This window comes from Oryza sativa, chromosome 4 (genome assembly GCF_034140825.1).
Source record: "Oryza sativa Japonica Group chromosome 4, ASM3414082v1".
NCBI classification, from domain to species: Eukaryota; Viridiplantae; Streptophyta; class Magnoliopsida; order Poales; family Poaceae; genus Oryza; species Oryza sativa.
The window spans coordinates 31,951,215-31,965,446 of NC_089038.1; the positions used below are offsets into that span (position 1 = coordinate 31,951,215).

The 14,232-nt window shown below is 40.8% G+C and overlaps 2 long non-coding RNA genes across 5 annotated transcripts; one reads left to right on the forward strand and one right to left on the reverse strand.

The window, feature by feature from the left end:
• Nucleotides 1-4,663: 4,663 nt before the first annotated feature.
• Nucleotides 4,664-13,429, forward strand: LOC112936057 (uncharacterized). Of its 4 annotated transcripts, XR_010740671.1 has the most exons (11): nucleotides 4,664-4,825; nucleotides 6,316-6,375; nucleotides 6,455-6,514; nucleotides 6,641-7,170; nucleotides 7,275-7,594; nucleotides 7,899-8,064; nucleotides 8,408-8,495; nucleotides 8,616-9,246; nucleotides 9,338-9,413; nucleotides 9,510-9,640; nucleotides 12,812-13,429. It is a non-coding gene; the product is annotated as an uncharacterized lncRNA (long non-coding RNA). The 4 variants fall into 4 exon arrangements; XR_010740673.1 differs by lacking the exons at nucleotides 9,510-9,640; nucleotides 12,812-13,429 and having other exon boundaries at nucleotides 6,641-7,155; nucleotides 9,338-9,463; XR_003242067.2 differs by lacking the exons at nucleotides 9,338-9,413; nucleotides 9,510-9,640; nucleotides 12,812-13,429 and having other exon boundaries at nucleotides 8,616-9,300.
• On the reverse strand, nucleotides 5,474-6,941 carry LOC136356029 (uncharacterized). Its single transcript, XR_010740674.1, has 3 exons — nucleotides 6,791-6,941; nucleotides 6,599-6,697; nucleotides 5,474-5,857 (listed from the first exon to the last, which is right to left on the reverse strand). It is a non-coding gene; the product is annotated as an uncharacterized lncRNA (long non-coding RNA).
• Nucleotides 13,430-14,232: the final 803 nt, after the last annotated feature.

A 14,232-nucleotide genomic window follows, 5' to 3' on the forward strand; every position in this document is an offset into this window, starting at 1 on the left:
AGGTAGGCAAAGACCACATATGTTTTTCTTTTATTGTGCCATGAAAAGAACTGACGCAACGACGGCTACTGTGGATGACGCACGCCACCCAATAGAAATTGCTGTACTTGATACTATACGGAGTTGGAATTTTAAGCTCAAGGCATATGCGCCAGTTTGTTTTAAGCATCTGCCATGTTTGATGCCATAAAAAAATGTAATATCTAAAATGGATGGGTTATGAATATGGTATGTTTGAATTGTGGAGCTTATAGTAATTGCAAGTATACTCCATTAGTCTCTTGCTCCATCAAACATATTCTCATCCGGATTACGAGGATACGTAGTTATTATATGATAAAAAAAACTAATATCTACAACTCTCTCCGTCTAAAAATATAGCAATTTGAAACTAGATGAGACACATCATAGTTCAATAAATTTAGACAAGTGGCTGTCCAGATTCGTTGGACTAGGATATATCACATCAAGTGTAATGTAGCTATATTTTAAGACGGATGTAGTAGTAGTTAGTTGGACATTTACCAACTGTAAATCCGAATCTATAGCTCCTTGAATTTAATTAGAGATCTAACTATATCTAGACTAGATTTGAATTTTTTTTTAATTCCAAGTGTGGACTTAATTTATCCTGGCTCATTTATCTATATAAAAATGATACCCCTATGTGAAATTATAATCTATATTTTTTTAAAAGGAAAAAAGATGTTTTTCCCGTACAAGGGCATGTGCACTAGGTGATGTTTTTTCTCCCCGAACATTATTCTGTTGTAGTTATCCTGATGTACCTCCAAATGTCCAAATCTAGTAATCCCTCCGTCCCATAATATAAAGGATTTTAAGTTTTTGATCGTAGTATTTGACCACTTATTTTATTCAAAAAAATTTATGCAAATATAAAAAACGAAAAGTTATGCGTAAAATATTTTGGATAATAAAGTAAGTCAAAAAAAGCAAATAATAATTCTAAAATTTTTTGAATAAGACGAGTGGTCAAACCGTGTAAGCAAAAACTCAAAATCCCTTATATTATGGGACGGAGGGAGTATCAGTCAAACATTAACCTAGATATAACAGCCAAATCATATGAGAATTTGAAGTCACATATCACATCCGATCCGTTCAGCCGTCAGATATCCCTTCCCGTATACTCCATCCGTCCCATTATTAGGGTAATAATGAGTTTTCGTGTTTAATCTTGATCGTCCATCTTATTAAATTTTTTTAAAAAATAACAAATACATAAGTCATGCGTAGAGTACTATTCGTATTTTATCATCTAATAACAATTAAAACATTAATCATAAAAAAAGATTTAAATAAGACAGACGATTAAAGTAGGACAAGAAAACTCATGGCTACGTTTAAAATGAGACGGAGGGATTATATATATATATATATATATATATAGTAAATTTGTTTGGTGCTCCATGGTGCCCGGGCACCATTGTTGAAATTGAGTATATACCCAATTCAAATGAGTATGAAACTTTTTCAATTACTTAGGTATTAACATTAACTACTTTACTAACTAGTTTAAAGCAAGTTTGAACTGAATTTGAACTTGTTTTTGTTAGATTTTGATTCTAGGTATATAGTATCCATACATATAATTAGTTAGGTATGTAATCATGGATTGTGAAATAAAGTTAAATTTGAGTTGTTTTGTTGATAAGTATAGGTATGAATCAAATTATTATAACTAGGTATATACTCACAATTTGAAAATTTTGAAAAATTTGAGTGATTTTGTGCATTAGATACCATGGTGCCCGGGCACCATGGTGCCCCATACGAGTGTCCTATCGTTCCATCATGTATCTACTGAGCGTCATCGCCGGCGGTGTCACTGCGACGGCAACACCGCCACACAGTGAATCTGCTGTCGTTGGAGCCGACGACGAAAAATTAGGCTGTATTCGCGTGGTCGGCTTGGCCTCTCGTACTACGATCCGTGCGAAATCCATGGGCCAAAACCGCCCAAGAAATGATACGCAAGTACTTCAACACAGCCGCTAGTAATTAATGGAACATCAAATCAGCGACTCGCGTCCAAAGCTATAACCTTGATCCCTGAACTTAACCCTGGTTTATTACTAGTCCAAATCCGCCGAACAAACACTGTCTAATGGCATCACCCAGCATGCGTAGCAACAGGTCGCGCCTGTTGATCAGCAGCAGGATGTTCATGATGCGCATATCTCCATTTCAGCAGCGCCTACCTGAAGAAAAGTTTTGCTAATTACGTCAGGAACAGATGGCTGCTCCTGAATTTATTAGCAGTATTATTTATGCCTTGCATTTTCATATTGTTCACTACTACCGAGCAACTCCTGACCTGACGGCAAACCTGTGACAAAGGCTGCAGCTTTCCTCAGTAGTTCTCTGCTAGTTTTCTCTGAAGATTTGTGAAGAAAAACTTGCTGGCTGCTAACTATTTTCGGCAAAAGGAAGAGGTTAACAGTGATAACTGATAAGTGAGTGATCTAGTCCAAGTGCTTTGTTGTACGTCTCTTGTTACCACTGGCCTGCCTCGAAGGAACTTGCACAGTGTCTGTCACTGAATTCAGGCAATATGTCTCACTGAAAGTTTGAACACGAACTTCTCAAAGTCTACTCTGCGAACTGCTTTCGCCATCTCATCGTCAGGTAACAAGGCACACGGATGGAATGGACTGTTCTCGTGATGAAATCAAAATTAAGAACATGGGGAGAAGAAGAAAGAAAGAACACAACACCATCCACTCCGTACTTGGTCTTGGTGATGACTTTGACAACTTCTGAATTTTCTGATCGCCTGATAAGCAGTTCAGTGGCCAGTTTTGTCCAGTCCTCTCATTACAAGTCATCATGCCGGTCCTTTTCAGGGAAGGAGATCATCAATTAAAATCACCAGAGGCAGAATGAGCCACGGAGATCTAACTGAGCATCAAGTCAAAAATTCAGAAAATTTTTAAGTACATGGGAGTTGGTCTGAGTAACATACTGTGATTGATACACCTGAACAAACTAATGTCATCTTTGGCAGTATGGGATAAAATTAAGGCTATCAAACACGTAAGCCAAGGCTCTGCAGGTTTCACTCTGGTCACCTCCTTTAAAATATTAACCTGGTCAAATTAATTTACCAGGGAAGATCATAGCCGTCTTGCAGTAGATATATATCTACTCACATCTAATCAGTGTGTGATTTTGACGAAAGCAGTGAGGTCTGCAGAGCAGCCCGCTACCTGCAGGGCGGCAGCATGATATATAATTATATGCTAAGTTGGTGTTAATCATAAGAACATTTCCTAACTTGCCATCTCATCTGAACATCACACTGTTACTGCCCCCTACTCCACGCTACTGAAGGTTGCATAAGTTTGACAGTTTGAGTATGATGATTAAAAATGAATTGAGCTGTAATCAGCTCCTTTCATGACATTTCAGATAAGATTACGAGTGTAAATTAATCATTTAAGCACATGCTGAAACCACGTGAGCTGGAATTCGCTGAATCTGACCCAAATCTGTAAATTGGCATCACCCCATAATTTTGTCAAACTTTCCCTGCAGACAACGTCACACGTGCGCATTCCGACGAGCTGTTTATCAGCGGATCGGTGAACCAAATTGCCAGCCAACTCAGCAAAATCGTGTTAAGAAAATCACTGTGCTGACCATTTCTGCTTGCTTACGAATAAAATAGAATTATTTCATGGATGAGATGCCTTCATGCACGTACATACGCGTACGTGAGAAAACTATTCAAACCTAATCATCTAGGAGTATACTATAAACTACATGCATGCTCGAGTACTGATACTTAATTAGATTGCTTGCCTTGCATGGAATTGTCATCCCCGTGTTGATTGAACAATATAATTACGCTTAGTGCGTGCAACCTTGTTCTTTCTATTAAGATAACCCACAAACCTTGTCCTTCATCATGATTGTTCGGCATGACTATTTGTCATCACAATAAATTCAGGCAACGACATCTGTAAATGACTAAATGTAATTGGGATTTTTATATGAATTAATTAATGAACAAAGTCCTAATCACAATTGGGAATTTGGACTCTCTAACCTGAAGAAGGTAAGTACATTTGAAAAACAATCTTACTAAAATATGACACGCATTTTTTTTATTGATTCCAATAACCGTTTTCCTTATGTGATTGTTGTCTCTATGTACAGTATATATATTTATACCTCTCCTATCACTTTACTTTTAAACATAATTCACTTATATAGCTTATTAGAAAATTTATGATATACTTTTGAAATTTACATAATAATAATTAGTGTGCAAATGTAGATAATTTACAGTGTAAAAACGAATAATTTGACTGCTTTTTTTCTTTTGAAAATGTGGTGCCATAAATTATAGCTTGTCCCCTGAAAGGCTGAAAGTCTCAAACCTTGCAGATGACATTTGTTTTTCCAAAAAAGAGCTAGTGGGATGGACAATATTTTTTTTCCATCCAAAAGATAAAAAGAAAAAGGCATAAAGTAAATATTCGTAGTGGGCTTGGAGACCATTCAAAGGCAGGGAAGCCCAACACCACCGTGGACCACGTGTCGACTTGAGCATATTGGGCCGTAGCTCTCCTCCTCGCTAAAGGCCCACAGCTAATGCTTACCTAGTAAAAGCCCAAAATGCGCTTATTACAAAATTGCCCTCGCCGTCGTGCTCTCCGCCTCACTTCCTTCCTCCCTCGCTCGTCCGGGGCGGCGCCGCCGCGGCCGGTGGCCGGCGGCGCCGACGATCTCTCCTTCTGCGGGTTCGCGCGTCCTCTTCCTCGGCGTTCGGAGACGCATTGCCTCTTCCCTCCCCTAGGTAACGCGAGGTCCTCTTCCGTCTACCATTCCGATTCAGTTTGTGACTAGGAGTTCCATACCTCGAGTGCTCAGCAAGGATTAGGGTTTATCCAGGTTCCGAACTTCTGATCGGTTGTGTTTGGTGATGCGTGGCGGTAGTTTAGTGTTGGATCTTCTCCGATTGATCGGGACCTTAGTGGGAAAGCTACCAATGGGAAATGGGGGAACCTTTACGCAATGGACTCATCGGTCCAATTTTATTGGAAACATTTGAATACCCATCAGATTCAAATGTGGTATGTATATGTTATTAGATCAACTAATTGTTTAGTGTAGTTAGTGAATGCTTTGTTCGGTATCAGTTTACAGATTTGGATATGACACCTGCATTCTGACCAATGGGATCATCGGTTATTACTGGTAGTAATTGTTTTTGTATGTGTACATATTTGTTCCCTACTTGACCATTTTTGTAAGTTAAGCAAAAATAATTTTGTAGACTCTGTCAAACTGGTATGCTTGACAGTTTCAGTACATTGAGATCTGTTAGCAGAAGCAAAGATGCGAGGGCCTCTTCGGATTACAGTATTTTTCAAAGGATTTTTGGAGGAATACTGTTCATTGGGATTTTTCCCTTTCCTATCATTCGGAAGGCACAAACAATTCATAGGATAATCTAAGGAAAGATTCCTTTGCTGCTGATTACATAGGAAAAACACAGGAAAAATAACACCCACTCCGACCTCATTTTTGTTTTCCTTCGCGTAAGACCGAGGCAATCAAGCAATACACAAGAACTTTTACAAACACAAGCGAAGCAACTGAGCAAGAACTATGAAGGATAGGAATAAGACACAATCCAATTAAAAAGAACAAGGGGAAGAAGCAAGTCGAGGTTGCCAGCTGCTCGACCTTGTGAGTGGCCACAGCAGCAGCTCACTCCTGCCACGCGCCCGTGCGAGCTCGTCACCCGACCGCCGCCTCGCTTGCTCCGCCTACCACCGAGCTCGCCATCCCTGTTGATTTTGTCTGTTTGCTGCTCCCCATGCCTCTGGAACATTGGGGAAAAAGATGATGCGGTGAATGAACTGATGAATGAAGGGGATAAGATAAGGCTTTCCTGTCTAGAGAGTACTTGAGAGTAGTGACTAGATAGAAAATAGTATTCTATTGCTTAATTAGATTATAATCTATGAGGTTACTTGATTGTAAAATTCTTGTGTTGTATGTATTCCTGTATTCTGAATGCTTCATGTCATCAAATTCCTTAGTTTTCAATCCTCTGTTTTCCGTATGTAATCCTATACTATTCCTGTGTTTTTCCTGTTCTTGCATTTTTCCTATCCTGTGTTCTGAATAAGCCGTCAACCTTACAAGTCCACGAAAAACGGAATAAGGAAGTAATGCATGATGACAAGCAACTCACTACACTCATAGCTGTGTTGTTACAAAATGTTTCTTAGATTGTACTTTTTGTACTATTAATTTGCATGTCGATTGTATGTTCAGTGATGATCCATTCTCAAGGAAACCTATACTCGTGTTTACGATGATCCAGAGGAAGAAGAGGTAAACTAAGCATGCTTTTGTGCTTCATTTGCTTTATCACATGTTGATATTTATTTTAACTGTTTGCTTTACTCATCAGGGAACGACACTTGATGAAGCTGGGAATTTCAATGATAACTTAGAAAATAATATCGAAGAGGTAACTGAATTTTGTCCCTAGAAACCTTACATGTGAACATTGGTATTGTGGGCAATCCTGAAAATTCTGCAGTTGTTGCTTTACCTGGATTTTCATGTTGATAACTTGATATTTTCATGTTGCCAGCTCTGCAGAAGATTGGAAGGCCGTTATCTCCAAGAAAAAGAGCAGGAAACCTTACTTCTGCAATGAACATGATATCAGACATATGCTCCTGATGAAATGTTTCAATTGAAAAACCAGGGAAAGAGAAATCCCTTAGGAAGAAGGAAATACTTGATCTGATGAACTCGAATCAGAACTTAGTGCTGCTGCATAGGGAGCAGGTGATCTGCTAGGGAGGAAGACTGATGCTGAAAAGAGAAAGCTGTCTACCATGCAGCAGTCCTTGCAAAAGGAAGAAGAGGCATACAAAGCATTGAAAAATACAACCGAAGTTGAAGAAAACTAGTTCTTGGGTGAAGACTACGAAGATCTGCAGAAATCACTGGAGCAAGCAGGAAGAGACTGCAGATTCTGGTCCTCTTGCTGTAGCAATACTAGCTACTGCCAGCAAAGACCAAGAGCTGCAGGAGGTCCACACAAAATAACTGAGGTGGGAGAGTTTGTGTGGGGCCTACAAATGAAGTTTGTGATCTCAGGTAGTTCCGAATAAGGTAACCTGCCTGAAGTTTTATTTAAATGAATTTGGAATAAGCATGCTAGAGTTCACTAATATCTCGGTTGTATTGATATTGACTGTGTTATTATCTTTTCTCAGAGACATGCGCGCCAGAAGCAAGAGATGTTTTTATGGATGAACACAGTAACGGTTTCCTTCAGGTCATCTAGCAAAAGGACATGACAAGTTAGCAGTGATCAAAGAGGAAACTAACATTGAAGACCTGATAAAAGATGAAAAGGCAGAAGATGTTGAACTGAATATGATTGTAGATGAAGTTGTTCTAGTTGGCAATGATTTGGCTGGTGCTTTGCAGTTCTGTATGAAGTGCTCAGTGAGGGCTCAGATTGGGGGGCACAACCACAAACAATAATATATTTGCATAGAAAGAACTGATGAATTTGATCAAGTGGTGACTGGTGAGTTCTCGTTAGCACCCTGTCTTACCCTTCTCACTCCTGGGTCTCCCATGCATATAATGAATAAGTCTGATGTACTGATCTGCATCTTTGAGCCACTAATGATTTAGCCAATTTTTATGGCCTCTTTCATTTTTTCCATACCTCTAGATATGTAGAGTTTAGATATACCATATTTTTCTTATTTCATGATAATTTCTGCTTGTTCGGTTCGTATGCTACTTTTATTTGACCTCTGGTGTAACAGATGCATCAAATGGTGCTTATCCTGACCTCCTATGTCCTTTTTTCTTATATGGTACAGACGGAGGCATTTGTCACCAAGTAAGATGCAGCAGACAAGATGCCTGAATGTAAACCAAGGAAATGATATCCTCTCACTCGCTTTCAATGTCTGCAAAAAAGATGAGAGCTCAAGCTCTCAGCAAAACACCATACCTTGTTAAGTCAAGTGGCAATGCAAAATGAAGGTATGTTCAGAACAGACTTGGATACTTCTAACATTGAAGTTCAAGTGTTTTGATATTAGTATGCCACTATGGTTTCTTAATTATTATTGCATCTTCTAAGGCCTTCATTGGAATTCATAGGTTTATGGGTTTATGATCCATAGTAGTTTTCTTCCCCAGATTTTCCTTTTCTTTGGTTTAATATTGAGCACAGCTATTTCATGTATGTATGTTCAGTATTTATACTGACATTTAAGTGCAAAACCATTTTCTGGATTGCTAACAGAAATACACAACAATGTGAGCTTTTTGGGTGATGTTGGAGTTATTTAAATCATATTGTGTAATTTCAATATGATTTTAGGCTAGCAAGTGACGCCAACGCCAGTGGCCTCTCTGTGGTGGAGAAAGAGCATCCTAGGAGTCTGACGCCCATGCTATGGGCCAAAAAGGTGGCTATGATATTCCATGTTCCATTACGCAATTACTTTACATTTGGTAATGTGTGCCTCGTACAGATATACTCCAACTTGCCATATTCAGAAACCTGTTACTCAGCATTTCTTTGCCAGGTCGAGCACTTTTCCGAACATCAAACGAAGCGCCCATGCTGGGAGCAATGCCTCCGCCACCTTCAAAGGGACCGAAGAACTGAACCTGCAGTGGACTTAACTGTGAGTAAGAATTCAGTGGTAGTAGTAGCTTTCTAGCGCATCTGCTGCTGCAGGTTTGGAGCAGATTTCGAGCCCTCACCGACAGCAACGACAGGGCCAGGTACCAACGGCACATGACATGTAAAAAAACCTGAGAAAAAATTCACTCCAAGCTGATCAACTGACACAGGTGGTGAAAACTTCAGTGACCAGCGGTACTTGCCCATGCATATGCTCTCCCACGAAATCGCAGAGCCTGAACCAATGGTTCTTTCTGTCACATTGCTTTGCGTTTAAACTGAAGTTATGATAACTGTCAAGCTTTAAAAGTGTCTGCACTTAGGTTGACAAACTTAGGTGGCACTATAAGTAACTACCTAAAGGCAACTTAAAGTAGAAGCATGTAGCAGCTAGAGCATGATGTTAGTAGTAGTAGTAGTAGTAGCCTTGGTAGATCTGTGGGGTTGGAGACGTGGCACTGTTAAGCCCAGGTGCCTCTCCTAAGTTCCATTTGCTCCATGGTGTGTCCACTCTCCAGGAAGATACCAAGGTATGGGCAAAAGTGTATTTTAGGCTATCCTGGTATTTTACCACAAATTGTGCCGCCATGTTCTCAATCCTGTAGTACTTATTCTGTGCAGTTATTGGATATCGTACAGAAACGAACAAACGGTAAAAAACGTGTAATAGTGATGGTTTTGGTTGGCTTGCTTAATGGTACTGACCAAACATGGAATCTTGCCCCTAGATCAGGGGCTACCTATCTATGATCATACCACTACTAATATTTTTTCCTGCTATCTTTCTCTACAGTTGATGCATTATAATACTTCGCTGTGATCTTTGAAGATCTAAGGCGTATCTGCGGACGAGCCTAAAAAAGCTTTCTTATGAGCTCCCCAATTTATAAAGTCTCCTCAGGTCGATAGCGGCCAGCACAAAAGGTACCCTTCCTACCCATCCTCCACCCAAAGGCGAAAGAAAGAAAGATATGCTTTCTTAACGGTTTCAGTTGCTGGCAACGCATCAAAACCTTAGATTATACAGATTAACTAACGCAGCATCCCAAGTCCCAGGCCATTGATTCGAGAAGAGGTGTAGTTGCAATGTAATATAACACTTTTCTGCGTTGCACCTGGGGCTTTTGGTTTGTGTGGCGAAAACCGCGGCTGCGTGCGAGACGCTATCGATATCGTGAGACAAAGAGAGGGTTGGAGAAGAGAGGGAAAAGGGGAGGGAAGGGGGGGACCCTGGAGCTCGAAGGATGGGGCCACGAATAATTAAGCGCGACCTGCCACTGGCGATGGTCACATGGGGGAGTGCGAGGAGAGGGAATTGGGGATGATGGATGAATGGATGGATAGATAGATAGATAGATGGGGTGGATTAACGTGGAACCACCGGTGCCACCGCCACCGGCGCGCGCACCTACAACAATCTTGGAGTTAAAGGATGCCACCGGTTTTCTTGCTTCTTCGCCGCGATCTAAGCGAAAATTTGGATCGCTTCCACTTTGGTTGTCTGCCCCCCCTACAGAGCCCGAACTCGTGTCAAATCCTGCTCTTTCATGGCCTCGCTCACTCGACATATGCACTGGTGCACAGGCACGCTGAAAACCAGCACTGTTTTACCGAGCTGTTAGTCAAACATTTCTTATTGATACCCTTGCTCGTTTGTCTGCTACTGTTCGGTGTTTCACCATCCCATTCCTTGGCATCTTACTATACTACTACTATATTATTGGACGGTGCTATTATACTGCTGTGCACGGATGCACTTGATCTTTTGTTTACCACAAAGTATATCACTTATAAAAACCAATATAACTGCTGCGCTATATTACCAACTATGACTCCTTTTGTCATATTACCAACTATGACTCCCTCCCTTGCTAAATAATCATACTGTTTCAATTTATTTGTCATTCAATCAAATCTCAACTGAAGCGAGCATGGGTGATCACAAAAATATTTTTTTTAGTGAATACACAATTTTCAATCTTAGAAAAGAAAAGACAGGGTGTGTATACAGTACAGGCAAGGAAGGGAGGAGGAGGAAGCGTCCAAAACATGGCGGAGGGGGGCCACCCCCAACGGAAGAAAAGGAGGCAAAAGCTCGGTTGGTGGATCTATCAGGAACAGTAGGAGTGAGGCGAGAAGAGAAGAGGGTGGAGCGACGTGGGCCCCCACCACCCAGCTCCCCCGCACCGCTGTCACCGCCACCACCACCTCCACCCATCAAGGCAAACAACACCACCAAGCTCTTATTAGAGCAACTTTAATATTATAACTCATTACTAGCTCCAATTTAGTTATAGCTAATTTAATATCTAATTTATATAATAGTTATTTAATATATTATTAATATGGTCACATATATCATACACATATTGCGTCTTGGAATCCGCGTTGCAGCTGGGCTCGCTGCTTCTCTCTCATCTTTTATCTCATTAAAATATATTTATAGCTAGCTAATAATCTTATATTGTACCTGCTATTAGCCGAGAGGAGAGCGAGAAAATGCCGTGGGTGAGTGAGTCTGAGAAGAGGGAAGGACCGCGGGTTGGTTGGTTGGTTAGCTTAGCTAGCGCCACCACCACACCACCACCATGCGGGCATGCAGCATGTGAGCATCATGTGATGGAACAATTCCCCCCCTCCCCTCCCGTTTCCCCCCTTCCCCTTCTTTCCACTTGTGGTAGTAGGTTTTCTCATGCATCCACATCTCCATTTGCCCTAGTACAGTATCCCCCCTCCTCCTCCTGCTGCTGCAGCTGCAAGCTGCAAGCTCCTCCTTTGCCTTTGCCTACCAAGCTACTAGTACTCCTAGTCCTAGAAGTAGTAGTATAGCACCCATCCATCAACACGTCTGCACGGAGAAGCAGGAGGTTAAAAATAAATAAAAAGGGTTTTAATTAATCGCAGCCTAATGCCGTGCTTATGTTAGTGAAAAAAGTGATTAATAAATTAGGCACCTAATTTTCGGCACTAATAAATACCGCTGCGCGTTCTTCGCGCAGCTATAGGGATAGATGGATGGATAGATCTACTAGTGCCCTTGCCTCCTGCCGGCACGGCCCTACTGATCAATGCGATCGATCAATGGTTGCTGCATGTGTAGCGACATTCTGCGGTTTCTGGTTATTAACCAAAGCTTTAGGTCACACCAACAAACACTGTGATGACTGGTAGATGCCACTGTAGTGTGTATCCGCATCATAACTCGATGTGTTCTACTTCTACGCATGTTAATACTTGATCTACTACTAATTCTCTAGCTTTTGAGGCGGTGACGTACAAGGGTTCACCCCCATTCGCACAGTTATTAAGTGCGCTAGTATGCAATGTCAGGCGCCTTGAATCTCCATAATGACGCATCACATGCTGCTGGAGTCGTAGTAGTACCCTTATTATGGTAGCAGTGTATTCGTGCATCCCTCTTGTAGCATATGATTCTCCTCCCTTTCTAGTAGTAATAGTATCGAGCTATCTATCTATCGGGGTGTTTAGATCAAGAGGCATAAAGTTTTGAAGTTTTGGTGTGTCATATCGGGTATTATATAAGGTGTCATATGAGATGTTCAGACACTAATAAAAAACGAATTATAAAATCTATCAGTAAACAACGATACAATGATACAAATTTATTAAACATAATTAATCTGTCATTAGCAAATGTTTACTGTAGCACAACATTATCGAATCATGGAGCAACTAGGTTAAAAATATTCATCTCGCAAATTAGTCGCAATCTGTATAATTATTTATTTATTAGCTCATATTGAATACTTCATGTAGATTCACTAAACATGGTCTATATCTACCACGGATACAGTAGTATACGTAGCACGGCAGCACGGAATCAAGTCACTCTGCCAGCAGCAACAGCAGCTGCAGCTGCAGCTGATGAGCCTCAACCGAATCGTAAAGCTACTCCCTGGCATTGCCAGATATACACAGCTATACGTGTACACATTTATATACTGCTACTGTGTGGTGTGTGCATCTATGGAACAGAAACAGAAAGCTTTTCTTTTCTTCTTTGTTGTTGCAGGTGAGAGAGTGTTGTGCGAGTGTGTGTGGTGTTGTTGTTGATGTGTGTTTGTTGCAGTGCAGGCTACAGGGGGCAATGTGCCACCCTGTTTGTTTGGGTGGGGCCTCCCCGGCCGGGCTAAGCTAGGCTAGGCGGCCTCCCGGATGTGGCAACTAGATCTGCACATTTCCATGCAACAGCTAGCGTTATACTCGCCTACTACTACTCCACGCCAGCGGAGGAGTACGTACCATTCTTCTTCTTGGGCCATCTCGTCGTGCTTGCTTCTCGCCTTGCTACAACCATATTCCATCATCCATGATAGTTCTTTGATCCATTCGTGTTATCGTGTCCTGTTCTCTTAGCCAGGCATTTCGTTGTGTGATTTAAGGGTTTGTTTGGTTTGAAGAAAACCTAAAGAATTTAAATTTTTAAGGATTTTTTTTTCTTATGAGTGTCTTTCGGTTTATAGGAATGTGGGTTTAGGAAAAGTAAAAGGAATGTGGGTTTATTCCCCTTTTTTTTCTATTTTTTTGTGTGAAAATTCCTTCAAAACTTATAGACTCTAAGGGTGTGTTTAGTTCCTGAAAAAAGTTGGAAGTTTAAAGAAAGTTGAAAGTTTATATGTGTAGGAAAGTTTTTTATGTGATGAAAAGTTGAGAACGAGGGGAAACTAAACACAGCCTAAGTATTTCTGGCTATATATGTGAATGGTGTTGGTTGCTGAACGAATTTTGGAAGAAAGCTTCACAAAAATTGAGGCAAATGCTCATTGATATCCTACTAGTAATAAAAGTCACATTCATTCACAACGTACAGTTTGTTTCCCAGGAGTTTTGTCCGTTACCTGAAGTACGATCTCTGACTTTCTTTTTGCGTACGTTGGCACGAGCGATCCGGGTATACGGATGTAAACGTAGTAATAATAATAACAGATCAAACTTTTCTCTTTTCTTTCTCTTCTCCTTTTTATCTCATCGGTTCATTGCTGACATCACCTAACTGCACTAGCTCAACCCCCCCGCCCCAAAAAAAAAAAAGTTTCAGAAAAGCCGGAGGGTCAAACGCTGGTGCGGTAACTTTTTCCGCAGTCGGGGTCAAACGTGTGACTGTTCAGTAAAAAAAAAAAAAGGGAATTGGCCACTTGGAAGCTAATCGATGGGGGCTTGACCAGCCATTAGCGAGCGCGATTAGTGCGTAACTTTCACGTTTACCGGGGCGGTAACTTTACCCGGTTGAGAAGACAGCCGTCCTTATCCACACCGGACAGCCTGGCACCAGATTAAACAAATGTAGGTGGAATAAAATACAGACCTCTCGGTTAATAAAGTAATGTTTTCCTACTAATGAGTCTATAGTTTCTCTCACTACAGGTAATAATAAAATAAAATACTCTACTATACATTTTTTTGGCATAAACTCCAGGTACTGTATGCCCGTGCAGTTCCAATCCATCTCTGATCATGCACCGTCCTCTTAATTTTGCGTAAATAATTCACTATAT